Source organism: Scyliorhinus canicula, chromosome 12 (assembly GCF_902713615.1).
Source record: "Scyliorhinus canicula chromosome 12, sScyCan1.1, whole genome shotgun sequence".
Taxonomy (NCBI): domain Eukaryota; kingdom Metazoa; phylum Chordata; class Chondrichthyes; order Carcharhiniformes; family Scyliorhinidae; genus Scyliorhinus; species Scyliorhinus canicula.
The window spans coordinates 35,018,778-35,041,860 of NC_052157.1; the positions used below are offsets into that span (position 1 = coordinate 35,018,778).

General features: G+C 51.2%; 1 long non-coding RNA gene across 1 annotated transcript; it reads right to left on the minus strand.

The window, feature by feature from the left end:
• Window positions 1-1,605: 1,605 nt before the first annotated feature.
• Window positions 1,606-22,704, minus strand: LOC119974872. Its single transcript, XR_005462598.1, has 2 exons — window positions 22,607-22,704; window positions 1,606-2,066 (listed from the first exon to the last, which is right to left on the minus strand). It is a non-coding gene; the product is annotated as an uncharacterized LOC119974872 (long non-coding RNA).
• Between the last annotated feature and the right edge of the window lie 379 nt (window positions 22,705-23,083).

The window sequence follows — 23,083 nt, forward strand, 5'->3', positions numbered from 1 at the left end:
GCGGGGGCGCGTAACTGCAGCAGAAGCTGCTAGATTTACACTGGGTCCTTGCTCGCCCCCTGCAGGGCTAGAAATATGTGGCCCTTTCACGCCAGTTTTTCGTGGGGACATAGTCCCAAAAACAGAGAATCCAGCCCCGCGTTTTTTGATTCTTTCCGGATTTTGAGCTCGCATCGGGTTACTCACGGAAGGAGAGTGTGGGCTCACAATGCCCTCCCTTGTTTTATGACCAAGTCAACTGTAAAAGATTAACCATTGTGAATATTTCATTGTTTTCCTATCATACCTGAAGAAGGTATTCTGGATGACACTCTGAGAAGGTACAGTGCAGCATTGTTACATTTCAAAACTGGTTCCGTTCCTGTGGCAGAAGGCGATCCATCCCAATTCGAGGCGCATCACACATGCTTATTTAATCTCTATCTTCTCTTTCCTCTGGCAAATTAGCCGTTTTCTTTCACATCAGAATAAGTGAGTACAACAAAAGCAACAACCATTTGACAAAGTGACAAAAGGCACATACATCTGGACTACAGAGCATTTGTATCGCCATCAATTCAGATCGTGAAAAATGAAATGAAAATCGTCTATTGTCACGAGTAGGCTTTAATGAAGTTACTGTGAAAAGCCCCTAGTCGCCACATTCCGGCGCCTGCCCGGGGAGGCTGGTACGGGAATCGAACTGTGCTGCTGACCTGCTTGGTCTGCTTTAAAAGCCAGCGATTTAGCCCAGTGAGCTAAACCAGCCCCTAAAATGTATGCTGAGTAATTGTGCATACACAATGTTGTCGAAGGATTATCAAAATGCACAATTATTGATGTGATAATCTTGTTTATCCTGTTCACAATACATATTGGAGCGGAGCCATCAGAAGTCAATTGCATTTTGCAAATTATGCTTCTTTAACCTATTTAGGTTTCTTGCCATGACACACCCGTTTGGAGTTTTGCTCTTTGTCATTTTGCCTTGAAAACAAAAATATTTATGCCGTCGGATTTTCAGATGTTTCTGCCCTGACAGACCTGCAGATCTTTATTTGTGAGATCAGATACACTTGAATTAACAAACAGGAGACCAATCAAATACATTTGCTCAATGGCACTGAGCCACTTGTTAAACTATCCACACCCTGAATCTTTGCTAACCCCCAAAGTAATGCATATCCACCCAGTGCTTCTTGTCCAAATAGACACAGGTGTGGGAAACCTGAACTGCCCAGAGGCTCCTCAGTAGCCTGTTGGAACATGCCAATAAGTGCAAGTTATAAGTCTTTTATACTTGTAAAAAATAAATATTTACTTCAACAGAGCTCATCAACAGCTGAGAACGCACAAACCCATGGCTCAACTGAGTCATCTTTGAAGAACTGGGAGGTTGAAATGAATGTGTCAGAGATACGTGTAAAACATGACTCCCCTATTCACAGGAAATTCAAATGTGTCAGATACGTGTAAGACATGACTCCCCTAATCACAGGAAATTCAATGAAATGTTTAAAAAGAATCCAGAACTTCAAAGGCTGGAAATCTGAAATAAAAGCAGAAATGACTGGAATTACACCGCAGGTCCGGCAAACTTTGAAAAGAGAGAAGCCGAAGTAAACATTTTAGAACACATTCCTTTATTGTTCTGATGAAGGGCCCTTATCCAAAATGGGTGACCTACTTTTCTTTATGGATGCTGTCAGGCTTGCTGCCTTTATCCAGTATTTTGTTTTGTTGCACTGAATCCAACTCCAATCAATGGTTTCTGTCATTGTCGGGAATGCCTCCTGAGCACAACTGATAGGTAATGGAAAAGCGACACAGCAGCCAAGTAACAGCCAAGTGAAAACCGAGGGCCTGATTTTCAGGGTAACCCACTGCGTGTTTTGCGGCGGTGGGAGACAGCCCGCCATTGGCCGACGATGGATCTCCTGGTCCCGCCGTTGTTGACAGGACTTCCTTTTGAATGTGCCCCCGGTAGCGAGGATGGACCGTCAGCTGAGCTAGAGGATCCCGCCGATATGAACGACTGGAAAATTCCATCCGGAAATGGTGAAAAAACTCAGCGAGTCTGGCAGCAACTGTGGAGGAAGAAACAAAAGTTAAGGGGTCAAGTTCATCTGACTCTTCTTCAGAGCTAACCTTCTTCAGTAACAGCCAAGTGCTCGCTCAGTTCAGATCCTTCACAAGTTATAAATACAGCTGCTGCTCAACAAGACATTGATGACCAAAGTTGAAAGCCTGTATTAAATGGCAGAGTTAAATTAAGTCATGCATTTGCATAGGCAACAGAAGGTTCAATAGGTTTCAGTGTCCTGTTTGATCCTGAGCTGAACCTCTGTCTCCATATCTGCCCAATAACCAAGACCGCCTTCTTCCTGCTCCCATTAGATCATGCATCTCCTCTCTGCAATAACCCTGTCTGCTGCTGAAACCCTCTTCCATGCATTTGTTACTTTTCAAATATTTGTTCATGGGTGTGGGCTTCACTTGCCGAACCAGCATGCATTGCCCATCCCTAATTACCTTTGAGAAGGTGGTGGTGAGCCACTTTCTTGAACAATTGCAGTCCATGAGGTGTAGTTACACTACAGGGTGCTGTGAACAAGGATGTTCGGCAACAATGAAGGAACAGCAATATAGTTGCAGGCCACAATGGAGGGGAACTTACAGCTGGTGATGTCCCGATGCATCTGTTGCCCTTGTCCTTCTGGGTGGTAGAGTTTGTGGGTTAAGGTGCTGTCGATACAATGCTTCCTGGCTGGTCTTTCAAATTCTACCACCCATAACTTCCACTCATCCAAAACTCTGGCACCTGTATTCTAATGCACATGTTATTAAAAAATCATTTATGGGATGGGGGCATCGTTGTTTCGGCCAGCATTTATCGCCTATCCCTAGTTTCCCTTGTCATGTGAGAGTACCTTTAAGAAATGGATGTTTAAGCAATGTACCTTTAAGAAATGAAGCTGCTCATATTACTGAACTGATGTCAGAGGGGGGAGCTGAGCTGAGATCACTTCTGCTTTTAGTTTCAGTTTGAGAAAGCAGCTGAAAAGTGCCTGGCTGGTTTGCTGTGAGCTGTTTTGAAAGGAGAAAGCCAGTTTTGAGAAAAGAGCTTGGGTGTGTCTGTGTTTGCAGTAAGCTGAAACTGCTGTGACCTTTGCCAGGAAAGAATGTCTGAATCATTTGGGTCATTTAAACTCACAATAGTAATGTCTTTAACCTGATGTGTTTCTGCTTAAAGGTGTGAAGTCTTTTGGAGGTTTGAAGGAACATTTTGAGGAATTATTTAGTGTTGTATTATTTTAAGTAAGGGGTGTTAAGGGATCCAATGTTTATTTAAGAAGGTTAAGTTGAATTCATGAAATAAACATTGTTTTGTGTTTAAAAACCCACGTGTCCATAATTGTAGCACCACACCTGGAAAACAAGCCGTGCGCTTCAAAAGCAACAATACATTAAAGTGGGGGTTGGTTGAACTCCATGATACATTTTGGGTTTCAGAAAACACCGCTCCCATAACACCCTTGAGAAGGTGATGGTGCCAACCACATGATCACGCTTGTATTTGAAACACTTCTGTACTTAATGTGTGGTCTTGTATGGTCTTCCACTGTTAATGAAACAATGCTGCTATTAAAGTGTGGGAGCATTGCAATGATGGTACTGACTGTGTAACGGTGTTTCTTCACAATTAGAAACATAGGGTGGAATTCTACCATCTGGGGACTAAGTCTCTTGGCGGGTTGGGAATGTGCAGCATTTCTCACTGCGAAGGCCACGGGGGAAACACGCTGAATCTTCCGATCCTGACCTTAGTAATTATGCAACTAGGCGTTTTATAGATTTACAGTGCAGAAGGAGGCCATTCGGCCCATTGAGTCTACCCCGTCTCTTGGAAAGAGCACCCTACCCAAGGTCAACACCTCCACCCTATCCCCATAACCCAGTAACTCCACCCAACACTAAGGGCAATTTTGGACACTAAGGGCAATTTATCATGGCAAATCCACCTAACCTGCACATCTTTGGACTGTGGGAGGAAACCGGAGCACCTGGAGGAAACCCACGCACACACTGGGAGAACGTGCAGACTCCACACAGACAGTGACCCAAGCCGGAATCGAACCTGGGACCCTGGAGCTGTGAAGCAATTGTGCTATCCACGATGCTACCGTGCTGCCACGGTATTCCGTCACCGAGCAGACAGGATGGTGTGCAGTACGCTATTCTATCTGGGCACCATATTGAAAAGGAACCCAACATCACTGACACACCATCGCAGAAAGAAGATGGACATCCTGAAAATGACAAGGATCTCCAGGAGAACTCTGAGGCCGTAAGTCCGACCTCCTGAGAGTGAAGATGGATCTCCTGGAACATTCTGAGGCTGGAAGATGGACCCCCTCCAGGACAATAAATCTGGATGATCCACTGTAGATGCTCCCCTCACCCACTGTTGTGGTGGCCTGTGGTCCAGGGCTGTCTCCTGCCTCCATCCTGAACTCCAGTGGCATCCCCAGGGCATTGTTCAGGTGAGTCCCAACATCTGCACCCATGTTATTCCAGACGTGCTTCGCACCAGCATATTTTCCTGCTGGAGAAGCGGCTCATCGGGCCCTCATCTGTATCCCATTAGTGGGATGCAAATGAGGTTCCTGCTGGCTTCCAGTAGGTTTCCTGATGCACATGGAGGGCACCATGGGAAGAACCCACTGTATCTTCATGCCAGCGTAAAACCAATTTTTGGACCTTCCATCAAATTCTATGCCCCTGCCCACTGTTGAACTCGTTGGCGGAGGCTTGGGAGAACTCCACTCCCCAGTCTGCTGGAGAATGTGCATCCCATTTCTTTGACATTGGAGTCCCCAACACCCAAAAGCATAATGGAACTGAACTGAGAGGAAGAAAGTTCCGAAGCAGAACAACCTTAAGCAAAGACTTCCGACATATATCAGAATGTGGAACAATTTGTTGAAGTCAGCTTACTTTTTTGTGATCTGGCTAGGTCCTTTGACTCTGCTTTCGATCGGGTCTCGCAATGGACCTCCACATGCTCTGGTGGCATCCTCGTTGATTAGATACATTTATCTGACTCCAAAATTCTCGTTCCTATGGGGTTTTAAGTTCCTATTGACTAAAATATGAGGCAGGATGTTTCAGATGTTGAATTTCCCTGTCCCGCCACCGGAAAAGTTGACGGAAAACACATCCCTGCCAATGACTGCTTTGCCAATGTTCGGCAAGACTTATACCCCCATCTAGGGAAAGAGTTTGACTTACAGAGATGCTGGTTAATTTGATTTAGTGTCACACATGCTGTGACCAGGGGTGTGATTGATCGGTGCTTCGGCATCCTGAAGATGCGGTTCAGGTGCCTGGAGCGCTCTGAAGGGGCCCGCGAGTAACTCTAGGAGGATCTCCCATGGGCAGCACGGTGGTGCAGTGATTAGCACCCGGCATTCAATCCCGGCCCAGGGTCACTGTCCACGTGGAGCTTGCACATTCTCCCCGTGTTTGCGTGGGTCTCACCCCCACAACCCAAAGACATGCAGGATAGGTGAATCGACCACGCTGAATTGCCGGTTAATTGGAAAAAAAAGAATTGGATACTTTTTTAAAATTTTAAAAAGGAGGGTCTGCCACATCACGGAGGCCTGCTGCATCCTCCACAACATCGCTTTGCAGAGGGGTGATGTGCTGGAGGAGGAGGATGAATGCCAGGCCTAACGATGAGAATGCGGGGAAGGGCAAAGATGGGCAGGAAATGTAGCCCGGAGAGGCGCATGAGGCCTGGGTCAGCACGCATAGGATGCTTAAATCACCTCCAGGTTCACCAATTAGGGGTTCTGTCCATTGACACAGACATATCATCCCACTCCCCATAACCCCTTCCTCCAGCTGACCCCCCCCCCCCATGTACACACTCCTTGTACCACCCTCCCCCCCCCCCCCCCCCCCCACTCCTTGAAATATCCTCCGTGATTTCTACCTGCCTCACTACGGAATATGGGCCTTGTGTTGGCAGTATCAGTGGGTCAGGTCCATGGGTTGGAGGATGATGATTACCCGTTTCACAATGAGCTCTGGTCTGCCGCACAATTTCATGTCTGATTCACTTTCCACTGTCCACATGGGTGATCCCTGCATGCCTGTCAGCCGTTCCATCGCACGGTCCTATCAAACACTTGGGGCGGCAGAGGTGGAACGGTAGGGGAGAGGTGCTGTGGATGGGGTGGAGAGGGATAGGGTGGGCACCAGAGTGGTGAGCGCAGGCTGAACTGGGGTCGCTGGTCCATGCCCACCCCAACATCTGCCCATATCCCCCCATCTCGCCACAAGTGCCCTCTCTGCAGCCAGCCCAGCCCAGCGCAGACGAGCCTAGCCCATCCTTCACACCCGTCTGACAGAGCACCGAGACAGATTAAAACGTTGTGAACGTATGTGCAATGGTGAACACATATGCACAGGTTTGTGCCCGAGCGCCTATCACTATAATGTGTGCCATACCTGTGCCAAAATTAAAAAAAAAAAAATTTAGAGTAACCAATTCATTTTTCCAATTAAGGAGCAATTTAGTGTGGCCAATCCACCTAACCTACGCATCTTTTGGGTTGTGGGGGCGAAACCCATGCAAAACATGGGGAGAATGTGAAAACTTCACATGGACAGTGACCCAGAGCTGGGATCGAACTGTGGCGACGTGAGGCTGCAGGGCTAACCCACTGCACTACCATGCTGCCCACCTGTGCCAACTTAACTGTTGTCTATCTTTCTGGCATTACGGGTGCTAATGCTATGCCTTGGTGGATCCACAGACAGTACATCAGGAGTGGAGGTGGCATCCTGCGATTCCTGTGACCTGGGTCCATTTCTGGGGTGGCCAGGCCAGGAAAGCTCCGGCTGCTGCTCAGCTGTCCTAGGTGGAATGATGCCGCCCTGTTCTGCCCGATACCCACCTGATGCGCCAGGGACAAGGGTGTGGGAGTCCGAGGTGCTGTGATGTTCTGGCACCTCCCCTGAGGGAGTCACCAGCACTGCCCTCATCCCCTCCTCCTCCCCCCGGGGTACCTGATGGTCAGGGATGCGAGCAGACTAACCTCTGAGGCTCCCCTGCCACCTGGAACTGGCAGTCCTGGAGGCCCGCTCCCGTCCCAATCAGGGTCTCGCTGCTGGTGGCCTTGGAGCACAGGGAGTGGACCTCCTCCCTCTGGGACTGTGCTACATCATGCTTTGACTGTGCTACAATCTTCTGGGTCTGTGCCACATCAGCCACTGACTGTGCCACCTCACTCTGGGTCTCTGCCATGTCAGCCAGGACCATGCATAATGCCGACGATGCCGTCAGGCATGGACCGCTGTGACTGGGCCATGCTCTGGCGCACTGCTGCAATGTCCATGTGGCCCTGATAAATGGCAGCCTGTGTCAGGGGCGCCCTATCCTGGGCCTTATCCACCGTCCGCACAGAGTGCCCCAGGCCTTGGATGTCTTGACTCATGGCCGAAACCTTCGCCCCTCCAAGGCTTCCTCTGTGGATGAAACCCGTGCAGTGTTGGCCTGGGGACACTCCTGGTCGGCACCACCTCCTGCTCCTGCAGGCAGTTGGGTTCTTCCAACTGTACCTGCAACCGCTGGCTGGTTGCTGACAACCCGTCATGCAGGCACTGGCTCTGCGACTATATCTCCACTATCGATGGGACCGCCCTTTCCAGAATCCGAAAGCCCATCTGGATGGCAGCTAGTCCCTGGAGTCGGGCCTCCCACCAACCATCCGCCATCTTGGGGGTTCCTACCTCCACCTGCTCTACCATGGGACATGTGTGCTGCACAACAGGTAATGCTGAAGGAGCCTCTTCATGAACATGCCCAACCGAGGTGATTGCCTCTGGGATGGTCGAGGGTGCTGGAGACAGCTGTGATGTGAAGTCAGTGTTGTCCCCAGCCTGGTGCTCTGGGGTGTGTCAAGCGGTAGGCTGAGAGCCCCCGTCGCTGGCCAAGTCCCCTTCCTCACTGTTGGGGTTGGGGGTGGGGGACACCAGAACAGCCCACCTCTTCACCAGGACACAAGACATATCGGATGATTGGATCGCGGGTTGGGGTGGCGGGTGCTGGTGGACAGGGGTGTGTGGGGGGTGGTGGTGGTAGAGGGGTTTGTGGGGTGGTGGAGGGGTGGTAGTGAAGGGAGTGTGTGAGGGTGGTGGAGGTAGAGGGGGGGTGGGGTGGAGGGGTGTGTGGGAGTGGTGGTGGGGTGTTTGGGGGTGATGATGGGGGGAGTGGTGGGTGTTGTAGGTGCTGGTGGTGGAGGGGGTGTGGGGTGTGGTGGGTGGTGGTGCAGAGGGCGGGGTGGGGGGGTGGTGGTGGTAGAGGGGTTTGTGGGGTGGTGGAAAGGTGGTAGTGAAGGGAGTGTGTGAGGGTGGTAGAGGTAGAGGGGGTTGTAGTGGTGGTGGAGGGGTGGTAGTGAAGGGGGTGTGTGAGGGTGGTGGAGGGATGGGGTGGGGTGGTGTGGTGGAGGGGGGTGTGGGTGTGGTGGAGGGGGGTGTGGGTGTGGTGGAGGTGTGTGTGAGAGTGGTGGAAGGGTGTGTGTGAGTGGTGGAGGGGTGTTTGGGGTGATGGAGGGGGGTGTGGGGGTTGTGGTGGGATGTTGTAGGTGCTGGTGGTGGAGGGGGTGTGGGGTGGGGGTGGGGTGTGGTGGGGTGGTGGCGGCGGAGGGGGGGTGGTGGGGTGGTGGTGTGGTTGGTGAAGGGCGTGTGTAAAGGTTATGGGGGGGTGTTGTGGGGCGCTGGTGGTGGAGGGGGTGTGGGGTGGGGTGGGGTGTGGTGGGGTGGTGGCGGCGGAGGGGGGGTGGTGGGGTGGTGGTGTGGTTGGTGAAGGGCGTGTGTAAAGGTTGTGGAGGGGTGTTGTGGGGCGCTGGTGGTGGAGGGGGTGTGGGGTGGGGGTGGGGTGGTGGGGTGGTTGGTGAAGGGCGTGTGTAAAGGTTGTGGGGGGGTGTTGTGGGGCGCTGGTGGTGGAATGTGTGTGGGGTGGGTGTGGGGTGTTGTGGGGCGCTGGTGGTGGAGGGGGTGTGGGGGTGGGGTGGTGCTGGTGGGGGTGTGCGGCGGTGGTGGTGGGAGTGGTGACACACGTGCCATGGGGAACGGTAACTCAGCAGGGTCTCACATGTTCGACCGATGTCCTGACTGTCCTGTGTCCAGGCCCATCGACTGGGTTCAGTGCCCACTGCTCTGTTGCCGAGGGGCCACACGTCCGGCAGACCCCCTCCACAGTGTTAGACAGTCAGACATGGAGAACAGGGGGTGGGTAGCTGGTAACTTCGTGGCCAGGGCACCTGGCATGGCAGCCGGTCTGGGTGCTGGAGAGTAGTGTAGAGTGGAGGGTTCAGTTGTCTTCCAGGTGGGAGAGGGGTTACGGGTGTGTGGGGTGGGGTTGGTGCCAGGAGCACAGTGCTGCCTACTCACCCTGGAGGTCGTGCAGCTTTGTATGACCCTGGTGGCAAACTCCTTCCCACCCCAGGGTACAGAGTAGCCCGCCACTCCTCCACAACATCCAGCAGGGTCTCGAATTCAGCATCCATGAACCGGGATGCCGCTCTTTGTGCTGCCATCTTGTTGGCTGGGATGAATGTGTGTGAGGAGTGGCGTGCAAATATGTGGCTGCAGTGAATCCAACATCGTTTTTCATTGGAATCGATCGTGTTCCAAGTTTCGCTGGTGCTAACCCATTAAACGGTGGATGAATTGGTCCGGGTACGGCACATATTTTGCAATCGTAGAAGTCCACTGATTCTTTTTTTAAGGGGCAATTTTGCGTGGCCAATCCACCTACTCTGCAAATCATTGGATTGTGAGGGTGAAACCCACACAGATACGGGGAGAATGTGCACCCAGAGGGGCACCCAGCCTGGGGACAGGGGGCACCCAGCCCGGGGACATGGGGTTACCCAGCCTGGGGACAGGGGGCACCCAGCCCGGGGACAGGGGGGTACCCAGCCCGGGGACAGGGGGGTAACCAGCCCGGGGACAGGGGGCACCCAGCCCGGGGACATGGGCACCCAGCCTGGGGACAGGGGGCACCCAGCCCGGGCACAGGGACACCCAGCCTGAGGACATGGGGGCACCCAGCCCGGGTCATGGGCACCCAGCCTGGGGACAGGGGGCACCCAGCCCGGGGACATGGGCACCCAGCTTGGGGACAGGGGGACAACCAGCCTGGGCACAGGGGCACCCAGCCCGGGCAGAGGGGGCACCCAGCCCGGGCACAGGGACACCCAGCCTGGGGACAGGGGGCACCCAGCCCGGGCACAGGGACACCCAGCCCGGGGACAGGGGGGTACCCAGCCCGGGCACAGGGGGACCCAGCCTGGGGACAGGGGGCACCCAGCCCGAGGACATAGGGGCACCCAGCCTGGGGACAGGGGGCACCCAGCCCGGGCACAGGGGGACAACCAGCCCAGCACAGGGGCACCCAGCCCGGGGACATGGGGGCACCCAGCCCGGGGACAGCCCAGGGGACAGGGGGCACCCAGCCCGGGGACTGGGGGGGCACCCAGCCGGTAATCTGCATTGTGGTAACCTGCTGCATCTTCCACAACATCATACAGCAGAAGGGCGATGTACTGGAGGAGGAGGAGGGATCACAGGCCTTGTCTGACGAGGAAAATGCGGGGGAGGGGGACGATGAGCAGGACATGGGGCCCGGGCAGACAGGGGAGGTCGCACAACGTTATCGCCAGGGCCAATGCACACGGGACACTCTGACTGCCTCCAGGTTCATCGACTGGGAGGGAGGGGGTGGAGAATGTGGTGCTAGCCAGGGGCATGGACACCACATCCCAGACCCACACCCCTTAACCTCTCACACCGTCAGACCATCCGCTTGCACACCCATCAATAATTCATATCTGCGGTGCTACGAGCTGGGGACCCAGGGTTGGCAATAACAGCGGGTTTGGTCCATGCGATGGAGTATGATGACAGCCCGCTCTGTGATGAGCTCTGTGCTCCACATCGTATGACAATGTCTGACTCATGCCCACAGTAGCACCTTCCACCTGGGTGACCACTGCATGCGAGCTGGCCAGTCCATCACACGGTCCTGTCGAATGCCTGGACTGGGGGTGCTGGGGACAGTCGGGGAAGAGCACCGAGGCAAGTTTTAATGGTGTAAACAGGTGTTTATTGTGAAGAAATGTATACAGTCTGTGCCCTAACCCCCATAATTAAACTGTGCCCTGCAACCATGCCAACTTAACTGGTATCTAACTTTCTGGCCTTACGGGTCCTGACACAATGCCTAGGTGGTTCCCCAGACGGTACAGCAGGAGTGGAGGCAACCTGCTGTGACTCCTGCCCAGCAACAAGGGCCATTGGTCCGCGTCTCCTGAGGCGACCTGGCCTGGATGGGTCCAGCCGTTGCTCAGGTGTCAATGGTGGCATGGTGCCGCCCTGTTCTACCCGCTGCCCACCAGATGCACCAGGGACTGGAGTTGGAGAGTCCGAGGTTCTGTAATGTTCCAGCACCTCCACTGTGGTAGTCACCGGCACAGGCCCCATCATCCCCTCCTCCCTCGGGGTGCCCGATGGCCTCCGGTCTACTCCATGGGACGGGGTACGAGCGGAACCATCCCCTGAGACCCCCCACCACCTGGCGCTGCCAGTCCTGGAGGCCCGCTCTGGCCTCAACCAGAGTCTGCATGCTCGTAGCCATGGATCACAGGGAGTGGACCATCTCTGTCTAGGACTACACCACATCATGCTGTGACTGTGCCACATCAGCCAGTGACTGGACCTCCTCCCTCTGGGATTGGGCCATCTCTCTCTGTGTCTGTGTAACGCCGGCCAGCGTCTGGTCAATGCCCCTGACATTCCCAGTCATGGCCTGTTGTGACTGGACCATGTTGAGGAGCGCCGCTGCAATGTCCAGGTGGCTCTGGAACATGGCTGCCTGTGAGGTGGTGAGGAGAGTGGGGGATGAGGGGGTGAGGAGGGTGATGGGGATGTGGGGGTTGAGGGCTGTGGGGTTGGGGTTGAGGGAGTGGTGAGGGGGGTGGTGGGGCGAGGGGGTAAGGGGAGTGTGGCACGAGGGGGTTAGAGGGGTGTGATGAGGTGAGGGGGAGTGCCCACATACGTGTCATGGGCAACCACTACTCACTTGCTCGCCCGTGACCGCACTCAACCCTGGCGTCATCCCTTTCCTCTCGGCCATCGGCCACATTCAGGGTCCTCTGCTCGGGCACGGTGAGGGATCGCAGTTCTGCTGGTCCCCTCCGGTCTTCTCCCACTCCTGGGGGTTGTGCACGTCCTCCTCCTGGGGGGAGGGGGGGCAGCAAACACAAACAATGACACCGTGAGACGGTCTGACGCGTGCAGCAAAGGTGGGTAGATGGTGGCCTCAGTGAGCAGCACACCCGCCCATGGCAGATGGCATGGGTGCTGGCATGTGGGACAGTGTGCGGGTTTGCCCATCTACGAGGGCGTGGGACCAGGTTACGGGTGTGTGGGGGACAGAGTTAGTGCCAGGGGCACGGAGCAGCCAACTCACCCTGGCCGCCGTGATAAGTTTGTGAAGTTTCTTCCTGCTCTGCATGCCAGTCCGGGTGACGTTGACCGCCTCTCCCATCTGTGCCCAGGCACTGTGGACAGTGATACCTGCTGGCCTTCCTCCCGTGCCGAGGTATAGGGTCGTTCTTCTCTCCTCCACGGCATCCAGGAGGGTGTCCAGCTCAACGTCGCTGAACCTTGGGGCAGCTTTCCCTCCAGCCACCTTGTTGGCTGGGATGGTGTGTGTGTGTGTGTGTGTGTTGGGGGGGGGTTGGAGAGGAGGACCATTTAAGTGCGGCTGCGGCGTGTGATCCTCACGAGTGCCAATAACAGAACCGGCGAATCCGGCACCGTTTTCCATGGAACTGATTGCGTTCCACGTGGTGACAGCGCTACCATAAACGCCACACTTCCTCCGCTGGGTTCTGGAATTTACAATCCCTCCCGAGATGTTCTGTTGGTCAATTGCCAGCATAGCCTTACTGGCAACAGGTACCAATATACAAACATACCATTAATGAAGGTCAAATAAGCTTTGCAGGGATCATTGGAATAGCAATGGCCAAATTTCAGATCAACAGGCAGCCAAATGCAAAACATCCGAATAGCAATAATGGTCAAGCGCAACCTTCGCTTCCTTCCTGAAACACTGAAATGTAGGCCAGCGGATGTGGCAAAAAGGGGAACGTCCCTCACACAGCAGCACTTGCAATTCATCAGCCATCAAACGGGGATTTGGGTGATAAATCTGTCAGTAGCTTGTACGGTCATTCCCATGCATTGGGTTTTCTGCAGTTTCCTTTGTGAGTCACTTCTTCACATGATCAGCAACGGAGAGAATTTTTGTTCCTTCCTTTGCTGCTTCTCTTCAATTATCTGCAGTACTTACTCTCACGCCAACCCCCACAATGTAACTTTCTACTCCTGCTTTTGGTCTCTATGACCTGTATGATTCCAAATCACCTGGAGCTACGAACAATTGAGCCTGAAACCTTGCGTGCAATAAGCTCATTACCACTTTGATAAGATGTGTGCCCGTTCTGAAGCATTAAGAACTGAAGGTGGGATCAGGGTATTGAACTTGATGATCAGCCATGACCATAATGAATGGCGGAGCAGGCTCGAAGGGCCGAATGGCCTCCTCCTGCTTCTAGTTTCTATGTTTCTAGGAATTACACCACAACCTGAAAATCAATCTGTTTGTTCACAGATGTGCACATTCCCCAAAAGTACTCTAATAGCAGAAAGAAAAGAAACCCCAAGTTACTCAGGCTGTACAGGTATGGACAAGAGAATCTAGGCAAGCCCATTTGTCTTCCTCACCTCTTCCATTCAAAATATAGGTTGAAGCCATTCAGCCCATTAAACCTATTCCATTAGTCAGTTCGAGTATGGCTGATCTGTATCATTCAGTGAAACACAAATTGTTCTCTGAGAATTAGTCACATTAACCTGTTGCAATATTAATAAACATTCTAAAACTATGCATAATATATATGATATACATGTACATATATATACATTATGGACGAGATCGTCAGGCTATTCAGACCAGCGGAATCTTCCAGTCCCGCCGATTGCGCCCACTTGCCTTGGATTTCCCGGTGACATAGGATGGATTCAATGGGAAATCCCATTGACAGCAGCGGGACCGCTGCCGGCCAATTGCAGGCCGCCTCTCATCGCTGACAAACACGCAGCGGGGAGGTCAGAGAATCTCGCCCAATGTGCCTGAATGTACACGTATATAACTTATAAAAAAGGAGGGGTGAAATTAGACCATGCCTGGAGAGTCGGCAGCCAACTTTCCACAGTGACAGTTTTTGTTTGCCGTTGACTTTCAAAATATTGTCCAGACTTTCATCTTAAAATCTCATAAAAGAGGTTGAAATCGAGTTTCCAAAAAGAGTTTGAACTATCGCATTGTGAGTTTCAGTGGGTGCACGGTGCAGCATCAGCTGCCAATTCATGACCATGATCTAAAACAGAAAGAAGGGGCTATCAAATGGACCTCTCCGAATCACACAAGGATGATTTTTCTCAGTATGACTGTTACTAAGCTACCTGAGCTGTTGAATTTGCAGATCTGGTGCTCTACCCATAATTTCCCATCCATCGAAGTCAATGGATCCAAAATTGTGGGTAACATGCCACCATTTGCCAATATTTACAGTGCCAACTAGGTTATCAGCTGACACCATGTACTGGATTTTCGCCGAATCGCAATGTCTTGGGAGCCCTTTAAGAATGGTGGGCAGTACCAGATTCTGGGATTCCTGGCCCTTCCCTAGTCTTTCTGATTTTCAGTGGTACCTTGGTACCTTTTAAGGGTGCAGACTTGTTTGGGTCAATAGTGGGGACACTCCTCAGTAATTTTCATGGAATCAGGCTCACTATACCTCAGAGAAAATAGCTTCAAAAGATCCTCCTCCTCATGCCACATTCATGCCATGGCATGCCCCCAACGTCATAGCTCCTCATGCACTTATGCAAAGTATGACCCACCCCAGTCAGCCACTATGATCCCTTATGGTTCTTATGCCAAGCTATGGTACTTCCATACCCTTTCATCCATTATACACTGTATGGACGCAATGACGCCTTTAGTGGCAATAGGAAATGTAAATAAAAACATTTAGAAAAGACAGCAATTTTTCATAAACATAGCTTTTACTACAGCCCAATAAAAGAGTAATTCATCCAGAACCGTTAAAGTTTCGGTAGCAGAAACTGTAAGCACTTGAAACCTCTTTATCTTGGCTAGATTTCTCCAGCTGTTGTAATTTCTTGGTCCTGCCAGCAGCACATTTTAGCCTCATGAGTTCCCGGCTGTGTGAGGTGGCTTTAATGGGAAATCCCAGTGCCAAGCAGCAGAATCCTCCAATAAAAGGCATGCCACCGAGAAACACACAGATGGTGAATCCAACCCCTTATTGAAATAAGCATAATAAAATACACAGAGGAGATTAGAGAGCTATAGTTGTCAATCGAGCATTGTTTTCTCTGGGGCTAAGAAGCTGAATTCTCCATTGGCAGGATCCTCTGTTCCGCCGACAGCGCACTCACTCCGTGGATTTCCTGGTGGCATGGGGGTGGATGGAGGGAATAAGGTGACATGGATGGAGCATTGGGATTATTTTTTTTTATAAATGTTTTTTTATTGAGTTTTCATATTTTATATATGACAAATTACAAGTTATTAGAGAGAGAGAAAAAAAAAAAGGAAAACACAAAAATTTAACATGAATATTTACAGGTAAGCATCTTCATAACAATAATTGTGGCCGCCCCCTTTAGCCAGCATACATATTTTACATTCCCCAATATGGCCGAGGCACATGTTTATAGGCATTTATTTATAGTTTGGTTTTGGGCCTTGGCTTGCCATCAAACCCCCATACCGAGCCCGTAGCCCCCCCCCCCCCTCCCCCCGGCTACCTTCCCCCGATTCCCGTCCATTTTCCCCTGGTTCTTGGCCACCCGACTATTCTTCCTCATGTACGTTGGCCACAAACAGGTCCCGGAACAGTTGCATGAATGGCTCCCACGTTCTGTGGAAGCCGTCGTCCGACCCTCGGATGGCGAATTTGATTTTCTCCATTTGGAGAGATTCCGAGAGGTCGGACAGCCAGTCTGCAGCTCTGGGTGGTGCTGCTGACCGCCAGCCAAACAGGATTCTACGGCGGGCAATCAGGGAGGCAAAGGCAAGGGCGTCCGCCCTCCTCCCCAGGAATAGATTTGGCTGGTCTGAAACCCCGAAGACCGCCACTATCGGGCATGGCTCCACCCTCACCCCCACCACTTTGGACATAGCCTCGAAGAAGGCTGTCCAGTACTCCACAAGTCTGGGGCAAGACCAGAACATGTGGGCGTGGTTGGCCGGGCCTCTCTGGCACCGCTCACATTTGTCCTCCACCTCCGGGAAGAACCTACTCATACGGTTTCTCGTTAAGTGGGCTCTATGTACCACTTTTAGTTGCGTCAGGCTGAGCCTTGCGCACGTGGAGGTGGAGTTGACCCTATGCAGTGCTTCGCTCCAGAGTCCCCACCCTATCTCCATCCCCAGGTCGTCCTCCCATTTCCTTCTTGTTGCGTCCAGTACGGTGTCGTCCCTATCTACCAGTCGGTCATACATGTCACTACAGTTCCCTTTCTCTAGGATACTTGCGTCCAGTAGGTCTTCCAATAGTGTCTGTCGTGGCGGTTGTGGGTACGTCCTTGTCTCCTTTCGTAGGAAGTTTTTGAGCTGCAGGTACCGTAGCTCGTTCCCCCCAGCTAGCTGAAATTTCTCTGTCAGTTCGTCCAGTGTTGCGATCCTGTCGTCCGTGTATAGGTCCCTGACTGTCAGTGTCCCCCCGTCCTGCCTCCACCTTTTGAAGGTGGCGTCGGTCAGTGCTGGTTTGAACCTATGGTTGTTGCAGATGGGAGCCTTGTCCGACATTTTGTACAGGCCAAATTGCTGCCGCAGTTGGTTCCAGGATTGGAGGGTGGCTGTCGCCACTGGGCTGGTGGAGTGTTTTTTGGGCGGGGATGGGAGTGCTGCCGTGGCGAGGGCCCGGAGGGAGGTTCCCATGCAGGAGGCCTCCTCCGCACGCACCCACTCGGCTTCTGGCTCCTGGATCCATCCCCTTACTCGCTCGGCTGTTGCCGCCCAGTGGTAGAATTGTAGATTCGGGAGGGCTAGCCCCCCCCCTGGATTTTGTTTTTTGTATGACCTTCTTTGGGATCCTAGCATTTTTACCCCCCCATACGAACGCCATGATATGTTTGTCCAGCGCTTTGAAAAAGGCCTTGGGGATGTAGATTGGAATGGATCTAAACAGGAAAAGGAACCTGGGCAGTACGTTCATTTTGATCGTCTGGACTCTCCCCGCGAGGGAGAGCGGGAGTGTGTTCCATCTTTGCAGGTCCTTTTTAACTTCCTCCGTCAGGCTGGTGAGGTTCCATTTGTGGATCCCTTTCCAGTCATGGGCTATTTGGATCCCCAGGTAGCGGAATTTATTTCGGGCTTGTTTGAACGGCAGCCCCTTTAGTGCTGCCCCCCCCCCCCCCCCCCCCCCCCCCTTGCGGGTGTACTGGGAAGATCTCACTTTTGCTCATGTTGAGTTTGTAGCCCGAGAAGGCTCCAAACTCTTTCAGGAGCGCTATGATTCCGTCCATGCTTCTTTGTGGGTCCGAGATATAGAGGAGCAGATCATCCGCATAGAGTGAGACTCTGTGCTCTCTACCTCCCCTTCGGATCCCCCTCCAATTTTTTGCTGCCCTGAGCGCGATTGCTAGCGGTTCGATTGCTAGTGCGAACAGCAGCGGGGACAGTGGGCATCCTTGTCTGGTGCCCCTGTGCAGCTGGAAGTATTGGGAGTTGGTATTGTTGGTCCGTACACTCGCCATGGGAGCGTTGTATAGGAGCTTTACCCAAGCGGTGAACCCTGTTACATTGGGATTATATGGGTGTGAGCGGTTGTGAGGGCTGAAGAGGGGGGAGGGGCGCGGGGTTGGTTCTGTTCTTTTTTATGTCCCACAATGCTGAGCTGGGCCTTTTAAACAGCGCAAATCCAAACCCAGCATCCAAAACATTTTCCCAGGTCAGCTGTCCAAGCTGCAGCCTGCACCTGCCATAACCCCACCCCAGCTTTGACTTTTCCTGACTTCCGGCATCTGCCAGAAAATCCAGTCCCATATACATATGGAAAACCATCCTTAGGTCTTGGGCTGGATTCTCCAAATATGGGGCTATGTCCCCATGCCGGTGTAAAAACGCTGGTGTTTCACTCCCCAGTTCCCAGTTTCCTGCAACAAATAAAGAGCTTACCTGCAGGGGGCTAGCAGGGACCCGAGGGGCTTCACGCAGCTTTGGCTGCGGATCCAGCCGCCGCCCCGAGCGCCATGGAGAAGGAAGAAACAAAGTCCCCTGATTGGCCCCGCGCACCTGAATTGGACCAGTCCGTGCCTGTAAACCTATGAAGGGGATGGACATCCTTAGTTTTAAAATGTGGACAATTTATTCTGACAAGATGGATTCCCGAAACAGGCGACGTTTTTTTGTGTTTTCTGTACAGGTACGGGGCCGGATTAATGTCTGACTATGCCTCCAGGAAACCATTTAAATGCAAACAACCGTCTCCAATTTCTGATAACTGCCCTCTCCACTTCAGTTAAAGTGACTCAGAGTAACAGTACCTGATAGACCTGCCTGCCTCATGGGGATGGAAATGAAGGGGGACGGATTGATGGGAGAAATGAAAATAAATTGATAGAAATACAAATGGGGTGAAAGTGGAGGAGAGAGTTCACAGTCAGAAGTGTTGAGCTCAATGTTAAGTCTGGAAGGCTGTAACATGCCTAATCAGAAGGTGAGGTGCTGTTCCTCCAGTTTGCGCTGGGCTTCACTGGAACATTGCAGCAGGACGGTGAGTTGAAACGGCAAGTGACAGGAAGGTCTGGGACCTGCTTGCGGACTGACCAAAGGTGTTCTGCAAAGCGGTCAGCCAGTCTGCATTTAGTCTCTCCAACAAATGCAATAGACCAGATTGAAGGAGGTGCAGGAGAAGCGTTGACTCACTTGAAAAGAGTGTTTAGGCCCTTGGATGGTGAGCAAGGAGAAGGTAAAGGGACAGGTGTTACACCTTCTACGATTGCATAGGAAAGTGCTATGGGTAGAGGGTGAGGAGTTGGGGATGATGGAGAAGTGGACCAGGGTCCAGCTTACCTTTGCACCAGCTTACAGGATTGGCTGGAAAAGCCAGAAACCTGCTCTTGCACGGAATAATCCACTCTGAGTTCATCACCAGAAACGTCCAACCTCCATTGTCTTCAATGGTCCAAGCGAGAATCCTCGGGCCTGCAACATTTCCACCTACCTTCTCAGGCACTGATAGTAACATTGTCTTTATGGACTATTTTAGAAATGAAAATGTGCGCTACATTTTTTGTAATAATCTTTTTTGTGCGTATGGATCTTATGTGAATGGGTGAGTGGGTGCTGCCGCATTTACAAAGAACAAAGAACAATACAGGACAGGAACAAGCCTTTTGGCTCTCCAAGCCTGTACCGGTCATGATACCGACCGTTGCCAAAACCCTCAGCACTTCCTTGTGCCGTATCCCTCTGTATCCATCCTATCCACGCTTTTGTCAAGATGCCTTTTGAACGCCGTCAATGTATCTGCTTCCACAACCTCCCCTGGCAAATCGTTCCAGGCACTCACCGCCCTCTGCCTAAACATTTTGAGAAAATAAAACTTTATTCCTTCTTTTCATTTAACCTTGTGCGAAAGCCTATTCATAAAACTAACAGCACCCAAGAGGTTGGAACACTTATGTTTCAACACATTTGTTTGCGGTTAGTTCAGAGGTAAAAAAAAAAGGGGAACCATTTCACCATCTCTGTCACAGATACCATGTGAGAGATTGTGGTTTTAACTTGAGGAAGATTCTGCTGTGCCAGAAACAAGTGCAAACAAGAACCATTTGTTGTTTCGACCTGGTGAAGTACTTAAATGATAATTTTACAAACCTCTCTATATTTTGACTTCTTAACCAGTGCGCAGGAGTTTCACAGTTGAACAAAATAAAATGTTTCTGAACCTGATTGAGCAAGCTTTTTTGCAGTTTTCACTTCAGTGGATATTATTTTGGTTTGGTATGAATGGTACAAGTGAAACTATAGGTACTTATGCAGCAAGTGTAGCAAAATACCAACCCACTTGGACATGGTGATTGATGAAAGATTACTATGTCGGCTATCTGAACATTTAATTCAGCTAAATCCTTGCATGAGAATTTACTGCATGTTTTTATATTACCTTTATTTCTCAAATTATCCCTTCGTCCTCCCTCGTTAAAGTCAGTGAGTGATAGGCAGTAGAACAATTTCTGTATTTTCACATTCTCCATGTGTGATTCAGGAGGTGAGCAAGTCAGATATAATGGCACTTTTATTTAGTGGTGAACCACAGGGACCCCAGCTATTTACAATATACATTAATTATTTAGATGAGGGGATGAAATGTACTATCTCCAAATTTGCAGATGGCACAAAGCTGGGTGGGAGGGTGAGCTGTGAGGAGGATGCAGAGATGCTTCAGTGTGATTTGGACAAGATGAGTGAGTCGGCAAATGCATGGCAGGTGCAGCATGATTTGGATAAATGCAAGGTTATCCACTTTGGTAGCAGAAACGGGAAGGCAGATTAATATCTGAATGGCCATAAATTTGGAGAAGGTGAAAGTGCAACGAGTCCTGAGTGCCATCCTACACCCGTTGCTGAAGGTAAGCATGCAGGTGCAGCAGGCGGTAAAGAAGGCAAATAGTATGTTTGCCGTCATAGCGAGAGGATTTGCGCACAGGAGGAGGGATGCTTTCTGAAATTATATAGGGCGTTAGTGAGGCCACACCTGGAATATTGTGTGCAGTTTTTGTCTCCTTATCTGAGGAAGAATTTTCTTGCTGCAGAGGGAGTGCAGCGAAGTTTTACCAGACTGATTGCTGGGATGGCAGGACTGACGTATGAGGAGAGATTGTAATCGTTGGAGTTCAGAAGAATGAGGGGGGAATCTCATAGAAACCTGTAAAATTCTAACAGGACAGGACAGTGTAGATGCAGGAAGGCTGTTCCCAATGGTGGCTGTATATAGAACCAGGGGTCACAGTCTGAGGATACGGGGTAAACCATTTGGAGCTGAGATGAGGAGAAATTTCTTCACCCAGAGAGTGGTTGGTCTGTGAAATTTGCTACCACAGACAGATAGCAGTTGAGGCCAAATCAATGTGGGCGCAATTTAACATGACAGAAACAGAGTCCCGTCTCGGGCGCATTTTGCGAGGTTTTCCGTGGCACCTGCATCGCCGGGACTGACCCCGCTATTTAATGGTTCTTTGCCATTGATATCATTTCCTGCACTGATGAGTTCAGCTCACCAGTGCAGCAAATGTATTTGCGAATTGTGGCACCATTTTTAAATGCCACTCGAATATTTTGAAACCCCCAGCCAACCCATCGCAGCCTCCGGAAACCCAACGTAGCTCTTATGGGGCCCTTGAGTCCCCGCTCACCCCTCCTCTTAAGGGGAAGGCACCACCCAGGCCTGATCCCTGGCATTGGCAACTTGGCACCTAGCACCTTCAAAGTGTCCTATCCACCTGGCAGTGCCATCTGAGCACCCTGGCAGTGACAGGGTGGCACTACCAGGGTGCCCAGGTGGCAGTGCTGAGGTGCCAGTGCTAAGGTGACCAGGTGTCCACGGAAGTGAGAGGGTACCATCCTGCCCAGCGCCCAACCACCCATGGTTCTCTAATGGCCTGGGAGAACCAGACCGAGATGCAATTTATGCCTGGTCCACATTTGTGGAAACCAGTGCTGAACGACACATTGGCAAGGTTTCCCAGGTGAGGCCATTAGTTCCTGGGCGCTGGCAGCACCTGGCACAGCATATTTCAATGAGCCTCATGGCTCACTTAAATATGTTAATCTGGATCTCCCCCAGCGAGTGCCAGATCCAGATGTCTCACAAGATTTTGGTACAGGTGATTCACCTGAGGAAGGAGCAGTGCTCCGAAAGCTCATGTTTGAAACAAATCTGTTGGACTTTAACCTGGTGTTGTAAGACTTCTTACTGTGCTCACGCCAGTCCAACGCCGGCATCTCATCATCAAGATTTCAGTAAATCTCGCAAGGCATTTCAAGGATCGCGAGTCTCACGAGAGGTTTCTCGCAAGATTCAACAGCCTCGCCGCGTCACCAAGCCATGCACGCCGGGGCCATTAAATCACTCCCTGTATGTTCTTAAGGAGTTAGATATAGCATTGGAGTGAAAGGGTCCAAAGGATATGGGCGGAAGGTGGGATCACGCTGTTGAGTTGGATGATCGATAATAATGAATGGCCTCCTGCTCCTATTTTCTGTTTCTATCCAATGATTACATGTGTCCACTATTTTTAGCAGATGACCCCATGAGGGTTTACAAGATGTTGCTTGGATTCTGGGCCCTTGAGGAGAAATGTACAATATTATGCGGTTAGTATTTGCATCACCCCCATTACAAAGAAATTTTGAAAGAATTGCAGTTTTGTCATGTCTTACCTCTGGATGTCCCAAAGTGTTTTACAGCCAACAGAGTGCTTTTGAAGTGTGGTCACTGTTGTAGTGTAGAAAACAGGGTTTACACACAGCAATGTCCCACAAACAGCGACCAGATATTCTCTTTGTGTGACGTTGATTGAACGAACATATGGAGCAGGACACCAGGGATATGTCCCCTGTTCTGCTTCAAAACAGTGTCATGTAATCTGTCGTGTTGTTGTACTGATTTAAACACCAATTGCTCATGAGGGGTTATGTAAAAATGGTTGTGTTTTCATTTATTTTGAATGGGCGCACGAGGACATTTATAAATAGGTAAAAAACTTGAAAATGTCAGCAGTAAAAGTGTCGATGTGCGCTGCTCAAAAGTGAAAGGAAAAACTGTGACTTGATTGCAGGGCACACTTCTGATATCATGCGGCTATTCTTTAAAGACATACCGTTAAGTCCAACTGTGAGGGCTTGGCATCTCCAATA